Here is a 7,500-nt window from a genome sequence, read left to right as displayed (position 1 = left end):
GGCTTGTAAATACACCACACCATAGTTAGACACAATTATTGCTCTCTACAGTTAATATGTTTATTGAAATCCAGTCTGTTGCAAAGAATCCAAAGATAAAAAAGTTAAAAACCCACCTTGATTCAGACATTGAAGCAGGAGCTGCAACATCGCAAATTTCTGTTTTCGGCTGAGAGATCAGGTTGATGAACTTTACTGCTACTTGCTTTTTGAAGAACCCCTCAAAGAGCTGGGAAATCATAAGGTTCGTCAGGCCACCATTAACAGTTTCCCCATCCACTTCATATTCTGAAAAAGAAAAAACAAAACAATTTCAAAAACAAAACAGCATTTAATATAACTAGTTAGACACTACAAACTCACATCCCTTGCACGAACAGAACCTAAACTAACCTGTGAAAAATTACCATTACCATTAATTCACCATTGAACTTAAACCATCAAGTCAGCAAGGTCAGCGCTAGCCTTCACCAACCACGTGGCTGGCTAACTGATGAACTGAAACGGCCTTGATGCTACCAACACTAAGTTATACAAATGCAATCATAAGTTCTCAATGTATGACTGATGTTTAACTAAACAATATTAGCAGCTATATTGCCATTGTGTTACCGTTTTTATTGTATAGCAGTTATTTCAACATCTTTATGAGAGCCAAAACAGGAAACTAACGTTACATAAAGCCTGGGAAGTTGACGTTAATTCTACCAAAAGCATGTGGCGTCAGCTAGCTAACCAGTCTGGTAGCCAATGTAGCGCTATAGCTTCCCAAGTTAGCTATAACTTTTCTACCATTGACCACGACTGATTACCTAGCCAACTAGCTAGCTCTAACATTGGCTTAAATTAACACTTGACATGATCCCAAATCCGCTAAAATGTCACCAAAGCACTAAGTAATGTTACTTAATGCATGCATAAATCAGATTGACAGGGAGCTAAGAGACCTTAGCAGCTCGTCCTAGCTTCTAGGTTCCATCTAGTAACGTTAGCTAGATAGATATTATACCACACGAAGTCCTGTTAAAAGTTTAACGCTATTGACAATTATTAAAAAAGCTACTTTACTCACCTATGAATTTTTTTCTCTCATTTACGGTTACGTCCAATCCACCTTTAGAAAGTTGCTGCAGAAGGTCTTCGGTTGTCAGCGCAGCAAGAGACATCATTCAGATTCCCTGCCTCAGCTCAGCCCGACCCACGGCACCGACCGTTAAAATCTTTATGGAACACTCCAAACACTGACGCCCGTGCCGACGCTACGGCGCCTGCAGTACGCAGCACTGTCCGTTGCGTTGACTGATGACCGCTGACGATAGCTTGCTAACTTATTAGCTGGTACAGTACACACATCGTCAACCTCACTCCTGACAAATTTGTTTGTTGTAAAAACAGGATTTTTAGACTATTCAATCCATATTTCTCATCTCATTTTCAAAACAAAATCATAATCTAGCCCAACTTTTTAAATAAATGTATAATCCTCTACCATTTCTCAGAATCATCCTCCATGTTTTTATTTTTGGCGAGGTCGAGAGTTCTAGCAGGACTGGCGATCTGATTGGCTGACGCATGACTAATAGCTCTAGTTCATGGGTACAAAATCATATGGTACAAACATGTACTTTCACAAATCTTGTACTTTGAAAGGTACAGCATTGTATCACAGAGGTTCAGTCCTGTATCTGTCAAGGTACAACAAACTGAAAGGAACAATTTGGTACCTGAAGGTTTAATACTTGTACCCCTGCGTACCTTTTTTTCTGAGAGTGCACACACACACACACACACACACACACACACACACACACACACACACACACACTCTCTCTCTCTCTCTCACACACACACACACACACACACACACAGACACAAACACACACATTCTCTCACACACACACACACACACACACACACACACACACTCTCAAACACACACACACACACACTCTCACACACACACAGACAGACAGACACAGACACAGACACAGACACACACACACACACACACACACACACACACACACACACACACACATACACACACATACTCACACACACATACTCACACACACATATCCCTGGCCGTACACTTACTCGTCACGCATGGACAGAGCTCCAAACATTCCGGTGCTGATAATGTTTACCTAGGAATCTTTTGAAAAGCAATGGAAAAAAATAGAAACAATTTGCACGAAATTGATGGACACAAGCTTCAGCTTCTTTCATTTGCTGCAGTGACAGATCATATCTCAAAGTTTGTTTTCTGAACTTGGTGCGAATGCACAAAGCCAATTATGTCCATTGGGAGGTCTCTGTGGCCATCTCACAGGCAGGCAGCATGAACCACTTCCTGATAACATTGTTTGGCTTTCTAATTATCTCTGAGGCTCGAGTGGCCACGAAGCCTGTTCCCTCAATAACAGCCTTCCTTTTTAAAATGTGGAATTTACAAGGAGTGGAGAAAGAGCAGTAGAGAGACAGACAGAGAGAGAGAGAGAGAGAGCGAGAGAGAGAGAGAGAGAGGGGAAGGGAGTGAAAGAAAGACAATGTGGAAAGCGGAGGAACAAAAGGAGACAAGGAGACAGAGACAGCGAGGTCCCAAGACGAGGACTATTGTTTTTTCCCTTCTTCTCTCATGGCAGGAAGTGTCTTTGCGGTCCACCCTCAAGCTCCTGTGATTTAATGCTTTGTTTGTTTGTGTGACATGAAAGCACCACAAGGGCTCATCTCCGTCTGCAACTGTGTTGAGCGGACGGACAAAACACCCACTGCACTTCCACTGGTACGATACCACAGTCAGATATAGCTGCACAACTATCTGATGCTTTCAGAAGAAAGAGAAACACAGACAAACAGACAGACAGACTGACAGTCAGACTGTGAGATATAAAAAGGTAAAAATCTAGAAAAATCCACAGGTGGTGCTAAGAGACAATAGCAGAACTGGATGAAACCAGCAAAAGCATGATAAAGATTTCCCAGCGGGTGGGGAAGAAAACAATAGCGCTTAGATATAAAAGGCTTCAAAAAGTTGATCAACATTCCTGGCCATGCTTGACACCCTTCAGCATGAATGGCTTGGGGGATTTGAAAATACTTCAAGCGTTTTTCAAAAATAGCACCTTTCGCTTTGCATCTACACACACACACACATGGCATACAATGGTGGGCATCTGCGCTCAGCGTATATTCAGAGGAAACGTGTGCGAGCGAATGACTGATGAAGAAAGAGACGACGCAGATGGATGACAAGTCACAAGATGAAGGGAGGAAACATCAGAGACGTAGGGAAAGTGTATTTATATCCCCAAGCATGCGTGCTAACCATATAAAACATACAGGCTGTGTGATGCAATTAATGCCATTAGACATGGAGCCATCTGTCGGTGCAAATGGAGGCTTTTGAAAGTGTCAGCATCTAAAGGTTTGAGGCGGAGGGGAGGGAGGAGGAAGTGGAATGCTGTGTTTGTTGGGTGGCCATGACTCTAATTGCCTCGTCGATGTTGTTTCCTTTTTCGAAGGCACTCTCTCTCTCTCTGTCTCTCTCTCTCTCTCCTCAGGATGTGGGTTCGGGGTAGTGGAAAACAAACACATTTACTGACCACAGATCACGCTGAGCGGTGAGCTATTCACTGGCCATCAGTGTCCACTGACACCCCCCCCCCCACACACACACACCCTCTCCCTCTCTCTGTCTTCCTTTCTCTCTCTCTCTCTCTCTCTCTTGCTTTGCTTCAGAGCCTCTTCCTTCACCACCTGTCTTTACCTCAAGCTGCTAGGTTTCCTGAGTTTTATCTCCAGACTTTAAAAAACTTCAAAGTCACAGTCCAGACTTTTTTCCCTTTTGAGGGAAAGAGTGAAGGTCTAGCTGTTGTTTTACCATCTCGAAGACTTGAGGCGTTTCTCTGCAGTTCACCCTGGGAGACTGCATCCGAGTGGGGGGAAATATCGGATGGTTGCTGGACATTGCTTTGAAAATGTCCAAAAAGCAAAGGTCATACAAGATGTAGCTTAAGTCTACAGTACCTGCCCCTAGGCTTTGCTCTGGATAAAGAAGCCTGTTTTGACAGCAGTGCAGCAGGTAGACATTGCTGAAGTACATAAAGAAGGGAATAGAGGAGAAGAGAAGTGCAGAGAAGAAGAGAAAAAGGGCAGAGAAAAGAGAAAAGGTCCTGGACTGGGCACTCCAGGGAGGCAGAAAGGCAGGAAGACTTGGCCGAGGCAGCGCCACTTGGGGATTCAAATGATTTGTTTGAAATGATTCATCCTTAATGAGTGATCGGGTACACTCTAGCCATAAAATGCTAATTATCATCATACATGGGTGGAACTGCTATGGTAATGGGGGGGGGGGGGGCAATGGATGGGGAGAGGCAGGAGATGCACGCACGCACACAGACACAGAACTGCACTGATGCACATGCACACACACACACACACATAAACACTACACACACACACACACACACACACACACACACACACACACACACACACACACACACACACACACACACACACACACACACACACACACACAGCATGTTTTTGAAAGCAGCCAGCTGAGTTTGATCAAAATTGGCTCTCGCTTGACATTTTTCTACCCCTGACGAAATCAAAGACTTGATGAGCAGCAACACTCTGGCCCGGAACCCCCAGCGCTGGCAGAAAACCAGTCAGCTAGTAATCATGTACCCTGAAACATCAACTACAACCCCCCACCACACACACACACACACACACACACACACACACACACACACACACACACACTCACACACTCTCACACACACACACCCCTCACGGGTCATTGAAGAAAATAGAGCGAGAGAGGTGGTGAACTTTATCAAAACTGAAAGAGACAGAAACACATTGAAACGTTTAAAAAAGTGTGTTTTATATTGCTGTACTCTGAGGAGAAAAACAGAACAGAACAAAAGAAAGGAGAAGAGAGGAGAGGAGACGAGATGAGTGGAAAGGAGGAAAGGAGACAAGGAAAGAAGAGGAGAGGAGAGACAAGGAGAGGAGAAGAGAGGAGAGGAGAGGAGAGGAGAAGAGGGGGCTGGGTTGACTGGGGCTACACACAGGGGCAGACCTGCACAAACAACAGGCCTGTTTTATTTGTCTCTCTGTTGGAAAACCTGAACTCAACTCCACCCTGGAATGGCCAGAACCCAACATGATCTTTGCTGTGTTTCTCGGAAGGGGCCGGTGGTATTTTGTTCTTCCACTGAAAGATCAGTCATCCAGGCTAAGTCCTCAGTACCTCAGAGTTTAATTGAATGATCGCATGAACCAATTAAAAGGAGAGCACTTTCAGCGAGTTTTCTAATTATTGGCTCCCAGTTGATAGGTCATTTTGAAGTCCTACACATACCTAAGGGCCTTTGCATCTCTCTCTCTCTCTCTCTCTCTCTCTCTCTCTCTCTCTCTCTCTCTCTTTCTCCCTCCACTGAACATGCACTCTGAAGTATGACTCATTTATCTATAGTGTGCAATATCGCTCCCTGCAATGCTGCACCCGCTGCAACGCTACTGGCTGGCTCCTGGAGTGATGGCTGTGGACCCCACACTCCTCGCTGCAGCACACTTTAGCTGAGCACATAGGCTAATGCATTCAGCCTGCTGAGGAAAGGAGAGGAGGAAAGGAGAGGAGGAGAGGAGGAAAGAGAGGGGCCAGGGCCGTGGAAAGTCAAAATCAATCCTTCCTTCCCTCCTCTTTTTCTCCATCTTTCCACCTCTCTTCCCTCTCTTCTCTCCCTCTCTCTTCCCATCTGTTGCGTAAACACTCGGAACCCTCTGGCTGGGTCTTGTGGTGTGGCTCCGGAGAGCAGAAGTAACCGCTTCGGTCAGGTGACCCCGCCGGGCTGAGGTCAAGTGGCGATTATGGAGGCTCCTCTGCCTCTCCAAACCCGGCTTCCCGAGGACCTGTGCGTGTGATGCTTCTCCTCCTGTCATTTAGTGGGCCGACGCGGTCAGGGAAGAGAGGGACAGAGAGACAGGCAGAGAGAGAGATAGAGAGAGGGAGGGAGAGAGAGAGATGGGGAGAGAGAGAGAGGGAGATAGGTACAAGGGAGAGAGAGAGAGAGTGAGAGAAACAAAGCCTCACCTATTTTAAGCACCTCTTGGCTGCTCTTGTGTGTGTGTGTGTGTGTGTGTGTGTGTGTGTGTGTGTGTGTGTGTGTGTGTGTGTGTGTGTGTGTGGCTGGCTGGTTGGGAAGCTCCGGCTTGTCCTCTGCGTGTGTGCTTGCTCGCTCACTCGCTCAGACGGGCGACATCAGTGGTGGAAATGCCACAGCTTCTCTTTCTGCCTCAGTGAGTCAGGAGCTCCAGGAGAATTCAGATCAGTACGTCTGCTTGGAGCCCTGGGACCTTGAGAAATCTCTCATATTTAGATTGAGTCGTGCCTCCCTCTCCATCTCCCACACCAGTGGAAGTACTGCTACCAAGAAAGTTTGAAGATAAACTGCCTCTCCTCATTGATAACAATAACAAAGGAAATAGTAATATAAATCTTGGGTAGAAATAATAATTTGATAATAATTGTTCTGACAAACCAATTTTTAATCTCTTTCACAGGGCATTCTTTTCTTTTTCTCCATTTTTCTTTGTGTGTGTGTGAGAGTGTGTGCTGTATATCAAGAGGGAGGGTGATGTTTCTGCATGGCTGTAAGTGTATAGGGTTTCAGTCACAGGGTGAGTGGCAAAGAAAATGTTTTCATAAGGAAAAGGAAAGGGGGAGAGACGCACACATTAAACCGATAAAAAAATACTGTTTTTGTTCAATTGGAGAGCTATTTTTGACTGGACTGCCGGGGCAGGGATTGATGTGGGTCTGGCTGGATTGAATGGAGAGTGGGACGCTTTTGTCAGTATTTCAAATTGTGAGGACCACAAGATTGCCCAATTTATTTATGAATGTATCATTGAGTGAGTAAATGTTTCTTTTGGTGTGAAACAGTACTGCTTTCCCTAAGTCTAGGAAAACACATGTTTGACTCATACTTGGGATACTCCAAACTGTCCAGTCTCCACTGAGACACACCCACACACACACAGCCACACACACAATCAAACACACCCATAAACACATACACTCACACGGACACACACACACACACACACACACACACACACACACACACACACACACACACACACACACACACACACACACTTATGCTTGACATACCAAGTGACAGCCAGTCCAGAGGAGATCAAGGATGGTGGGAAAGCAGGAAAGAGAGAGAAAAGGGAAATGCTAGATCACTTTCCAGCAGAGCGGTGTGTTTTTCACCCATAAGCACACAGCCATAGAATCCTAGCTGCTCCTTCATAAAGACTGATAGCAGAGCGCACAAAGGTGCAGCCTTGTGGGTTAGGTGAGAGGAGGCATGGCATCAGTGCTGGAGGCAGGCAGGCCCCTCTCATACTCTCATGTGTTCCATCGTCTGTTCACTTGATCTGTCTTTAGGGAGCGGGTGTGACAGCATGTAA

At 45.5% G+C, this 7,500-nt stretch overlaps 1 long non-coding RNA gene across 1 annotated transcript in view; it reads right to left on the bottom strand.

The window, feature by feature from the left end:
* Positions 1–1,275, bottom strand: part of LOC143112189 (uncharacterized) — a 2,834-nt gene extending 1,559 nt beyond the window's left edge. The window contains exons 1-2 of the long non-coding RNA XR_012984690.1: positions 1,073–1,275; positions 117–288 (exon numbers count right to left, since the gene is read on the bottom strand). This is a non-coding gene — a long non-coding RNA (uncharacterized LOC143112189). The remainder of the gene's footprint in view (positions 1–116; positions 289–1,072) is intronic.
* Positions 1,276–7,500: the final 6,225 nt, after the last annotated feature.

This window comes from Alosa pseudoharengus, unplaced genomic scaffold (genome assembly GCF_046254945.1).
Source record: "Alosa pseudoharengus isolate Yale_2024_CS ecotype anadromous, Long Island Sound unplaced genomic scaffold, YU_APseudo_1.1 YU_APseudo_1.1_scf_8, whole genome shotgun sequence".
In the NCBI taxonomy this organism is placed as follows: domain Eukaryota; kingdom Metazoa; phylum Chordata; class Actinopteri; order Clupeiformes; family Clupeidae; genus Alosa; species Alosa pseudoharengus.
This window is presented reverse-complemented; position numbering and strand designations above follow the sequence as displayed.